The sequence below is a fragment of the Pleurodeles waltl genome, unplaced genomic scaffold, assembly GCF_031143425.1.
Source record: "Pleurodeles waltl isolate 20211129_DDA unplaced genomic scaffold, aPleWal1.hap1.20221129 scaffold_345, whole genome shotgun sequence".
Lineage (NCBI taxonomy): Eukaryota > Metazoa > Chordata > Amphibia > Caudata > Salamandridae > Pleurodeles > Pleurodeles waltl.
In genome coordinates, this window is record NW_027150051.1 from 86,040 (window position 1) to 97,730 (window position 11,691).

The 11,691-nt window shown below is 48.5% G+C and overlaps 4 non-coding genes across 4 annotated transcripts; all 4 read right to left on the minus strand.

The window, feature by feature from the left end:
- Window positions 1–264: 264 nt before the first annotated feature.
- On the minus strand, window positions 265–337 carry TRNAV-CAC (transfer RNA valine (anticodon CAC)). Its single transcript has one exon. It is a non-coding gene; the product is annotated as a tRNA-Val (tRNA).
- Window positions 338–3,837: 3,500 nt separating this feature from the next.
- Window positions 3,838–3,910, minus strand: TRNAV-CAC (transfer RNA valine (anticodon CAC)). The gene has a single exon. It is a non-coding gene; the product is annotated as a tRNA-Val (tRNA).
- Window positions 3,911–7,420: 3,510 nt separating this feature from the next.
- Window positions 7,421–7,493, minus strand: TRNAV-CAC (transfer RNA valine (anticodon CAC)). Its single transcript has one exon. It is a non-coding gene; the product is annotated as a tRNA-Val (tRNA).
- A 3,510-nt stretch (window positions 7,494–11,003) lies between these two features.
- TRNAV-CAC (transfer RNA valine (anticodon CAC)) lies at window positions 11,004–11,076 on the minus strand. Its single transcript has one exon. It is a non-coding gene; the product is annotated as a tRNA-Val (tRNA).
- Between the last annotated feature and the right edge of the window lie 615 nt (window positions 11,077–11,691).

An 11,691-nucleotide genomic window follows, 5' to 3' on the forward strand; every position in this document is an offset into this window, starting at 1 on the left:
TGATTTTGCCGCTTGCAATGTTCCTATCAAAGTCACAGCTTTAAAGGCCCCACAATATAACATGGCCAAGAAAAAAAAAAAAAAACAGAACAAGAAACAATGCACATGCACGACCACCGAGGGATGCAGATAACTTTTTAGCGTCCTGCAATAGTAAAGCACGTTTTACACAGGTCACAAGTTTTTAAAGGTCATTTCTGTCTAAGTGTGCATTGAGAGAGCCTGAGGTTTTAGGGAGCAAACACAAAAGCTGCTGCTGCCAAGTGTTTCTGCCCGGTCTCGAACCGGGGACCTTTCGCGTGTGAGGCGAACGTGATAACCACTACACTACAGAAACAAGCTTGCTGGTTTGACTGAAGGAGCACAGTTCCCCTCATATGTTTGCACGATTTCCTCTATACTTTATCAGCAGTTGCTTGGAATGCGAGGGGTAAGTGTGAAAATTGCAGCGGTGTCAGCCAGCATGCATACACTCAGACGTCCTGAAAAATCCCACAGCTGCGGGCAGAGACAGACAAATATCTGATGCCTAAATGCCAGGAAGGAGAGCCTGTGAAATCATCACACAGGGCGCACTGAGAGCAAGCAGGAAGGAAGCCAAGGCATTGTAATCCATTTTTCGCCTGAGGCAAAAAATATGTTTTGCGCAACAATGCTTCGAGTGGAATGAGAAATGTTGAGGGGTTGTGTATTTTGAGCAGGATTTGATTGTTTTCCGCTAAAATGGGCTTGTCTGGGATTTGAACCTGGGACCTCTCGCACCCTAAGCGAGAATCATACCCCTAGACCAACGAGCCTGGGCACAGAAATGCAACGGCTCCGACCCTGCTCGGAGGGTTGGTGACAGAGAGTGGGAGACTACATCCCAAAGCAAGAAACTGCACATGGTGCTCTCTTCTGCAGTACGACTAGAGTCATTTGCATGGTCTTCATCGAACATGACATAAAAAGCCTCTATCCTTTAGACATTTTGGCCCAGATTTACAAGAAAATGACTAAGCGCGACGCTGTGCCAAATTTGCAAGCCCCACGCGCCGTCATTTTCAAAATGCAGGGAAGCGCCGTATTTAGTAGAATACAGCGCACCCCTGTGCTTCCCCCTGCGCCAGCTCTAAATTAGCTGCTGAGCGCCAACGCAGCCGTTCTTGCACCATGGTACAAGGATGACTGCGTTGAGGGGGAAATTGTTTTTGTGCAGGAAGGGACACCTTCCTGCCCAAAAAAAAAATCTTCAATGGTGATTTGCTCTTACTTCTATGTGTGCTGCAGAATGCATCACACATAGAAAGAGCAAAAACAAGGAGAAATGAAAACATTTCTCCTCAGTGCGCCACTCTAACGACACCCCTGGGATGGCGTTGGATTTTGGTGCTGACGCAGATTTACGCCAACTCCTAAATCTGGAGCAGTATCAAAATGCTATGGTGTTGCTGTGGCACACTCCCAACAACACCCATTGCACGCCCCTTCCAGGGAACGCGCTGCGTGCTAAGGGGCCGTATTTACAAGGTGGTGTTAAGCCACAAAAAGTGGCTGAACGCCATCTTGTAAATACCGCGCAGTGCATAGTGCCACCGGGGCGTCACTAAAAGTGATGCTCCGGTGGCGATAGGGCCTCGTAAGTCTGGCACTTTATTTGCTCAAGGTGTGTGTTCTTGGTGAGGGCAGGAAAGCTATTTTCGCTCTCGTACCTTCCTTCCTTGGCTGGCTTGAATGCTGTAGGCTCAGGCTTCATTGCAAAGGTCAAACAGTGAGCAACTGACTGCCGTAAGCTGGCGCAACTCCTCTTGGTGAGCTGTGACAGATGCCCCAGGAGCGTAGTACCTCACGATGGTGAGGGATAGACACAGTCTCTTTTATCTCAGCTTGCCTGTCAGGTGAGGCAGGAAATGCAAATACTGTGAAAAAGCCCAGCGTCTCGAACCAGGGACCTTTCGCATGTGAGGTGCGCATGATAACCACTACACTAGACAAACAGACACACTTGCCAGCTTGCTTCATGTGGCTATGCATTGTACTGGAACCACCACACTATGGAAACAGACACACCTGCTTGCTTTATGTGGCTATGCATTGGACTGGGATGCAAGGATGAGGGCCAATGTTCATGACGCTCAAAGCTGAGCCTTCCGGAACACGATCTCTTCCCTTGGAAGAAAGGAACTGGGATCACTTTCATTCCAAGAGGTGATTTCAGAACTGGACCCGAAATTACCATGGAGAAGCACTGTGCATTTAATGTTCCTACGAGCACTGCTGCTCCAGCACAGAAAAGCAGTTGCAAAGAAATCTCGCATACCTTCATGATGCTGAACCGTCTCGACGCCAGTATAAAGCATGTATTGCATTGCAACATGACATCTTACAAGAGTGAAAAGCAGAAATACTCCTGTTTAAAACACAGACTGAACCTATAAAGGTAGGGGTTTGTCTGGGATTTGAACCGAGGTCCTCTCACACCCGAAGCGAGAATCATACCCCTATACCAACTAGACTGCCGCTGCACAGTCATTTGAAACATCTTCTGAAGCGTCTTTCCGAAAAGCAGGGCCATTTGGAGGCTCTCTCTCTCTAAGCGTGCCATAGCAATTGATGTTTTCTGTCAAGGATTTTTTGTTCGTCTCTAGCAAGGCAAGAGGTAGTCAAAATGCCCTGTGCCAGTGAGCTGAACTAGGGCACTGATGTGAAAAGCAGACCCTTTCTGGTAGTTGTAACCCGCTGCAAGTCATGGACCCTTGCACCTTAGACTTCCCAACCAGAAGCACTGAAGGGCCTGCTAGCTCTTGAGCCAGAGGAGCATGCCTCTTGGATTCAAGCACACTTGCTCGATCAGCGCTCGATCAGGCGAGATTTATATTAGTGGCTCATAGGCCTGAAACACTCACCTGGGAGACGCAGGGTGGCTGATTTCCCGGAATGGCCCTTGATGGGGAAATCACCTCCTTTCCCCCGCCTCATTTCAGAATTGTGTGCTAGTCGCAAGACAGTGTTCAGGGGTTCATGGGTACTGCCTACTCCCAGCTGCCTCTCTGTCTTCTTCATGTAAATTGCAAGTCACGAGGAGGCACCATTGCCAATATGCTCCGCCCACCTAACCAAGAAACCTAGTTTGAGCTTGTCTGCCTGTGTTGTTGCAGGGGCAGTGTCTTCTTTGCCCAAAAGGTGGCAGGAGAGCCTCACTTCAAACGATAGAATCAACTGCTTAAGTAGAAACCAGCATGGTAGTTACTGTCATAAAGTGCAGCTCTAACAGAAGGTGTGCCTGAGACGTCCCTTCCAGTAATACACAGAATTTTGATTGAGGGCCCAGCCGATGGGTTGGTGGATTTCTCCTCACATGCCACAGCAGCTTCCAAAGATAGTGGTGTGAGGAGCTGGCTCTGCAAGCAGAGCAAGATTTAAGGGAAGAAAATACACCTGTCAGAAGTGGGATTTGAACCCACGCCTCCATGAAGAGACCAGAAGGCTCAGCTTCACTGAAGATCAAGCTCTCTTGAGTCTGGCGCCTTAGACCACTCGGCCATCCTGACAGCCAAAACAGTGTGCAGGTCGGACTCTTCAGTCTGCACTTGTTGATTTTGCCGCTTGCAATGTTCCTATCAAAGTCACAGCTTTAAAGGCCCCACAATATAACATGGCCAAGAAAAAAAAAAAAAAACAGAACAAGAAACAATGCACATGCACGACCACCGAGGGATGCAGATAACTTTTTAGCGTCCTGCAATAGTAAAGCACGTTTTACACAGGTCACAAGTTTTTAAAGGTCATTTCTGTCTAAGTGTGCATTGAGAGAGCCTGAGGTTTTAGGGAGCAAACACAAAAGCTGCTGCTGCCAAGTGTTTCTGCCCGGTCTCGAACCGGGGACCTTTCGCGTGTGAGGCGAACGTGATAACCACTACACTACAGAAACAAGCTTGCTGGTTTGACTGAAGGAGAACAGTTCCCCTCATATGCTTGCACGATTTCCTCTATACTTTATCAGCAGTTGCTCGGAATGCGAGGGGTAAGTGTGAAAATTGCAGCGGTGTCAGCCAGCATGCATACACTCAGACGTCCTGAAAAATCCCACAGCTGCGGGCATAGACAGACAAATATCTGATGCCTAAATGCCAGGAAGGAGAGCCTGTGAAATCATCACACAGGGCGCACTGAGAGCAAGCAGGAAGGAAGCCAAGGCATTGTAATCCATTTTTCGCCTGAGGCAAAAAATATGTTTTGCGCAACAATGCTTCGAGTGGAATGAGAAATGTTGAGGGGTTGTGTATTTTGAGCAGGATTTGATTGTTTTCCGCTAAAATGGGCTTGTCCGGGATTTGAACCTGGGACCTCTCGCACCCTAAGCGAGAATCATACCCCTAGACCAACGAGCCTGGGCACAGAAATGCAACGGCTCCGACCCTGCTCGGAGGGTTGGTGACAGAGAGTGGGAGACTACATCCCAAAGCAAGAAACTGCACATGGTGCTCTCTTCTGCAGTACGACTAGAGTCATTTGCATGGTCTTCATCGAACATGACATAAAAAGCCTCTATCCTTTAGACATTTTGGCCCAGATTTACAAGAAAATGACTAAGCGCGACGCTGTGCCAAATTTGCAAGCCCCACGCGCCGTCATTTTCAAAATGCAGGGAAGCGCCGTATTTAGTAGAATACAGCGCACCCCTGTGCTTCCCCCTGCGCCAGCTCTAAATTAGCTGCTGAGCGCCAACGCAGCCGTTCTTGCACCATGGTACAAGGATGACTGCGTTGAGGGGGAAATTGTTTTTGTGCAGGAAGGGACACCTTCCTGCCCAAAAAAAAAATCTTCAATGGTGATTTGCTCTTACTTCTATGTGTGCTGCAGAATGCATCACACATAGAAAGAGCAAAAACAAGGAGAAATGAAAACATTTCTCCTCAGTGCGCCACTCTAACGACACCCCTGGGATGGCGTTGGATTTTGGTGCTGACGCAGATTTACGCCAACTCCTAAATCTGGAGCAGCATCAAAATGCTATGGTGTTGCTGTGGCACACTCCCAACAACACCCATTGCACGCCCCTTCCAGGGAACGCGCTGCGTGCTAAGGGGCCGTATTTACAAGGTGGTGTTAAGCCACAAAAAGTGGCTGAACGCCATCTTGTAAATACCGCGCAGTGCATAGTGCCACGGGGGCGTCACTAAAAGTGATGCTCCGGTGGCGATAGGACCTTGTAAGTCTGGCACTTTATTTGCTCAAGGTGTGTGTTCTTGGTGAGGGCAGGAAAGCTATTTTCGCTCTCGTACCTTCCTTCCTTGGCTGGCTTGAATGCTGTAGGCTCAGGCTTCATTGCAAAGGTCAAACAGTGAGCAACTGACTGCCGTAAGCTGGCGCAACTCCTCTTGGTGAGCTGTGACAGATGCCCCAGGAGCGTAGTACCTCACGATGGTGAGGGATAGACACAGTCTCTTTTATCTCAGCTTGCCTGTCAGGTGAGGCAGGAAATGCAAATACTGTGAAAAAGCCCAGCGTCTCGAACCAGGGACCTTTCGCATGTGAGGTGCGCATGATAACCACTACACTAGACAAACAGACACACTTGCCGGCTTGCTTCATGTGGCTATGCATTGTACTGGAACCACCACACTATGGAAACAGACACACCTGCTTGCTTTATGTGGCTATGCATTGGACTGGGATGCAAGGATGAGGGCCAATGTTCATGACGCTCAAAGCTGAGCCTTCCGGAACACGATCTCTTCCCTTGGAAGAAAGGAACTGGGATCACTTTCATTCCAAGAGGTGATTTCAGAACTGGACCCGAAATTACCATGGAGAAGCACTGTGCATTTAATGTTCCTACGAGCACTGCTGCTCCAGCACAGAAAAGCAGTTGCAAAGAAATCTCGCATACCTTCATGATGCTGAACCGTCTCGACGCCAGTATAAAGCATGTATTGCATTGCAACATGACATCTTACAAGAGTGAAAAGCAGAAATACTCCTGTTTAAAACACAGACTGAACCTATAAAGGTAGGGGTTTGTCTGGGATTTGAACCGAGGTCCTCTCACACCCGAAGCGAGAATCATACCCCTATACCAACTAGACTGCCGCTGCATAGTCATTTGAAACATCTTCTGAAGCGTCTTTCCGAAAAGCAGGGCCATTTGGAGGCTCTCTCTCTCTAAGCGTGCCATAGCAATTGATGTTTTCTGTCAAGGATTTTTTGTTTGTCTCTAGCAAGGCAAGAGGTAGTCAAAATGCCCTGTGCCAGTGAGCTGAACTAGGGCACTGATGTGAAAAGCAGACCCTTTCTGGTAGTTGTAACCCGCTGCAAGTCATGGACCCTTGCACCTTAGACTTCCCAACCAGAAGCACTGAAGGGCCTGCTAGCTCTTGAGCCAGAGGAGCATGCCTCTTGGATTCAAGCACACTTGCTTGATCAGCGCTCAATCAGGCTCGATCAGGTGAGATTTATATTAGTGGCTCATAGGCCTGAAACACTCACCTGGGAGACGCAGGGTGGCTGATTTCCCGGAATGGCCCTTGATGGGGAAATCACCTCCTTTCCCCCGCCTCATTTCAGAATTGTGTGCTAGTCGCAAGACAGTGTTCAGGGGTTCATGGGTACTGCCTACTCCCAGCTGCCTCTCTGTCTTCTTCATGTAAATTGCAAGTCACGAGGAGGCACCATTGCCAATATGCTCCGCCCACCTAACCAAGAAACCTAGTTTGAGCTTGTCTGCCTGTGTTGTTGCAGGGGCAGTGTCTTCTTTGCCCAAAAGGTGGCAGGAGAGCCTCACTTCAAACAATAGAATCAACTGCTTAAGTAGAAACCAGCATGGTAGTTACTGTCATAAAGTGCAGCTCTAACAGAAGGTGTGCCTGAGACGCCCCTTCCAGTAATACACAGAATTTTGATTGAGGGCCCAGCCGATGGGTTGGTGGATTTCTCCTCACATGCCACAGCAGCTTCCAAAGATAGTGGTGTGAGGAGCTGGCTCTGCAAGCAGAACAAGATTTAAGGGAAGAAAATACACCTGTCAGAAGTGGGATTTGAACCCACGCCTCCATGAAGAGACCAGAAGGCTCAGCTTCACTGAAGATCAAGCTCTCTTGAGTCTGGCGCCTTAGACCACTCGGCCATCCTGACAGCCAAAACAGTGTGCAGGTCGGACTCTTCAGTCTGCACTTGTTGATTTTGCCGCTTGCAATGTTCCTATCAAAGTCACAGCTTTAAAGGCCCCACAATATAACATGGCCAAGAAAAAAAAAAAAAAACAGAACAAGAAACAATGCACATGCACGACCACCGAGGGATGCAGATAACTTTTTAGCGTCCTGCAATAGTAAAGCACGTTTTACACAGGTCACAAGTTTTTAAAGGTCATTTCTGTCTAAGTGTGCATTGAGAGAGCCTGAGGTTTTAGGGAGCAAACACAAAAGCTGCTGCTGCCAAGTGTTTCTGCCCGGTCTCGAACCGGGGACCTTTCGCGTGTGAGGCGAACGTGATAACCACTACACTACAGAAACAAGCTTGCTGGTTTGACTGAAGGAGCACAGTTCCCCTCATATGTTTGCACGATTTCCTCTATACTTTATCAGCAGTTGCTTGGAATGCGAGGGGTAAGTGTGAAAATTGCAGCGGTGTCAGCCAGCATGCATACACTCAGACGTCCTGAAAAATCCCACAGCTGCGGGCAGAGACAGACAAATATCTGATGCCTAAATGCCAGGAAGGAGAGCCTGTGAAATCATCACACAGGGCGCACTGAGAGCAAGCAGGAAGGAAGCCAAGGCATTGTAATCCATTTTTCGCCTGAGGCAAAAAATATGTTTTGCGCAACAATGCTTCGAGTGGAATGAGAAATGTTGAGGGGTTGTGTATTTTGAGCAGGATTTGATTGTTTTCCGCTAAAATGGGCTTGTCCGGGATTTGAACCTGGGACCTCTCGCACCCTAAGCGAGAATCATAACCCTAGACCAACGAGCCTGGGCACAGAAATGCAACGGCTCCGACCCTGCTCGGAGGGTTGGTGACAGAGAGTGGGAGACTACATCCCAAAGCAAGAAACTGCACATGGTGCTCTCTTCTGCAGTACGACTAGAGTCATTTGCATGGTCTTCATCGAACATGACATAAAAAGCCTCTATCCTTTAGACATTTTGGCCCAGATTTACAAGAAAATGACTAAGCGCGACGCTGTGCCAAATTTGCAAGCCCCACGCGCCGTCATTTTCAAAATGCAGGGAAGCGCCGTATTTAGTAGAATACAGCGCACCCCTGTGCTTCCCCCTGCGCCAGCTCTAAATTAGCTGCTGAGCGCCAACGCAGCCGTTCTTGCACCATGGTACAAGGATGACTGCGTTGAGGGGGAAATTGTTTTTGTGCAGGAAGGGACACCTTCCTGCCCAAAAAAAAAATCTTCAATGGTGATTTGCTCTTACTTCTATGTGTGCTGCAGAATGCATCACACATAGAAAGAGCAAAAACAAGGAGAAATGAAAACATTTCTCCTCAGTGCGCCACTCTAACGACACCCCTGGGATGGCGTTGGATTTTGGTGCTGACGCAGATTTACGCCAACTCCTAAATCTGGAGCAGTATCAAAATGCTATGGTGTTGCTGTGGCACTCTCCCAACAACACCCATTGCACGCCCCTTCCAGGGAACGCGCTGCGTGCTAAGGGGCCGTATTTACAAGGTGGTGTTAAGCCACAAAAAGTGGCTGAACGCCATCTTGTAAATACCGCGCAGTGCATAGTGCCACCGGGGCGTCACTAAAAGTGATGCTCCGGTGGCGATAGGGCCTTGTAAGTCTGGCACTTTATTTGCTCAAGGTGTGTGTTCTTGGTGAGGGCAGGAAAGCTATTTTCGCTCTCGTACCTTCCTTCCTTGGCTGGCTTGAATGCTGTAGGCTCAGGCTTCATTGCAAAGGTCAAACAGTGAGCAACTGACTGCCGTAAGCTGGCGCAACTCCTCTTGGTGAGCTGTGACAGATGCCCCAGGAGCGTAGTACCTCACGATGGTGAGGGATAGACACAGTCTCTTTTATCTCAGCTTGCCTGTCAGGTGAGGCAGGAAATGCAAATACTGTGAAAAAGCCCAGCGACTCGAACCAGGGACCTTTCGCATGTGAGGTGCGCATGATAACCACTACACTAGACAAACAGACACACTTGCCGGCTTGCTTCATGTGGCTATGCATTGTACTGGAACCACCACACTATGGAAACAGACACACCTGCTTGCTTTATGTGGCTATGCATTGGACTGGGATGCAAGGATGAGGGCCAATGTTCATGACGCTCAAAGCTGAGCCTTCCGGAACACAATCTCTTCCCTTGGAAGAAAGGAACTGGGATCACTTTCATTCCAAGAGGTGATTTCAGAACTGGACCCGAAATTACCATGGAGAAGCACTGTGCATTTAATGTTCCTACGAGCACTGCTGCTCCAGCACAGAAAAGCAGTTGCAAAGAAATCTCGCATACCTTCATGATGCTGAACCGTCTCGACGCCAGTATAAAGCATGTATTGCATTGCAACATGACATCTTACAAGAGTGAAAAGCAGAAATACTCCTGTTTAAAACACAGACTGAACCTATAAAGGTAGGGGTTTGTCTGGGATTTGAACCGAGGTCCTCTCACACCCGAAGCGAGAATCATACCCCTATACCAACTAGACTGCCGCTGCATAGTCATTTGAAACATCTTCTGAAGCGTCTTTCCGAAAAGCAGGGCCATTTGGAGGCTCTCTCTCTCTAAGCGTGCCATAGCAATTGATGTTTTCTGTCAAAGATTTTTTGTTTGTCTCTAGCAAGGCAAGAGGTAGTCAAAATGCCCTGTGCCAGTGAGCTGAACTAGGGCACTGATGTGAAAAGCAGACCCTTTCTGGTAGTTGTAACCCGCTGCAAGTCATGGACCCTTGCACCTTAGACTTCCCAACCAGAAGCACTGAAGGACCTGCTAGCTCTTGAGCCAGAGGAGCATGCCTCTTGGATTCAAGCACACTTGCTTGATCAGCGCTCAATCAGGCTCGATCAGGTGAGATTTATATTAGTGGCTCATAGGCCTGAAACACTCACCTGGGAGACGCAGGGTGGCTGATTTCCCGGAATGGCCCTTGATGGGGAAATCACCTCCTTTCCCCCGCCTCATTTCAGAATTGTGTGCTAGTCGCAAGACAGTGTTCAGGGGTTCATGGGTACTGCCTACTCCCAGCTGCCTCTCTGTCTTCTTCATGTAAATTGCAAGTCACGAGGAGGCACCATTGCCAATATGCTCCGCCCACCTAACCAAAAAACCTAGTTTGAGCTTGTCTGCCTGTGTTGTTGCAGGGGCAGTGTCTTCTTTGCCCAAAAGGTGGCAGGAGAGCCTCACTTCAAACAATAGAATCAACTGCTTAAGTAGAAACCAGCATGGTAGTTACTGTCATAAAGTGCAGCTCTAACAGAAGGTGTGCCTGAGACGCCCCTTCCAGTAATACACAGAATTTTGATTGAGGGCCCAGCCGATGGGTTGGTGGATTTCTCCTCACATGCCACAGCAGCTTCCAAAGATAGTGGTGTGAGGAGCTGGCTCTGCAAGCAGAGCAAGATTTAAGGGAAGAAAATACACCTGTCAGAAGTGGGATTTGAACCCACGCCTCCATGAAGAGACCAGAAGGCTCAGCTTCACTGAAGATCAAGCTCTCTTGAGTCTGGCGCCTTAGACCACTCGGCCATCCTGACAGCCAAAACAGTGTGCAGGTCGGACTCTTCAGTCTGCACTTGTTGATTTTGCCGCTTGCAATGTTCCTATCAAAGTCACAGCTTTAAAGGCCCCACAATATAACATGGCCAAGAAAAAAAAAAAAAAACAGAACAAGAAACAATGCACATGCACGACCACCGAGGGATGCAGATAACTTTTTAGCGTCCTGCAATAGTAAAGCACGTTTTACACAGGTCACAAGTTTTTAAAGGTCATTTCTGTCTAAGTGTGCATTGAGAGAGCCTGAGGTTTTAGGGAGCAAACACAAAAGCTACTGCTGCCAAGTGTTTCTGCCCGGTCTCGAACCGGGGACCTTTCGCGTGTGAGGCGAACGTGATAACCACTACACTACAGAAACAAGCTTGCTGGTTTGACTGAAGGAGCACAGTTCCCCTCATATGTTTGCACGATTTCCTCTATACTTTATCAGCAGTTGCTTGGAATGCGAGGGGTAAGTGTGAAAATTGCAGCGGTGTCAGCCAGCATGCATACACTCAGACGTCCTGAAAAATCCCACAGCTGCGGGCAGAGACAGACAAATATCTGATGCCTAAATGCCAGGAAGGAGAGCCTGTGAAATCATCACACAGGGCGCACTGAGAGCAAGCAGGAAGGAAGCCAAGGCATTGTAATCCATTTTTCGCCTGAGGCAAAAAATATGTTTTGCGCAACAATGCTTCGAGTGGAATGAGAAATGTTGAGGGGTTGTGTATTTTGAGCAGGATTTGATTGTTTTCCGCTAAAATGGGCTTGTCCGGGATTTGAACCTGGGACCTCTCGCACCCTAAGCGAGAATCATACCCCTAGACCAACGAGCCTGTGCACAGAAATGCAATGGCTCCGACCCTGCTCGGAGGGTTGGTGACAGAGAGTGGGAGACTACATCCCAAAGCAAGAAACTGCACATGGTGCTCTCTTCTGCAGTACGACTAGAGTCATTTGCATGGTCTTCATCGAACATGACATAAAAAGC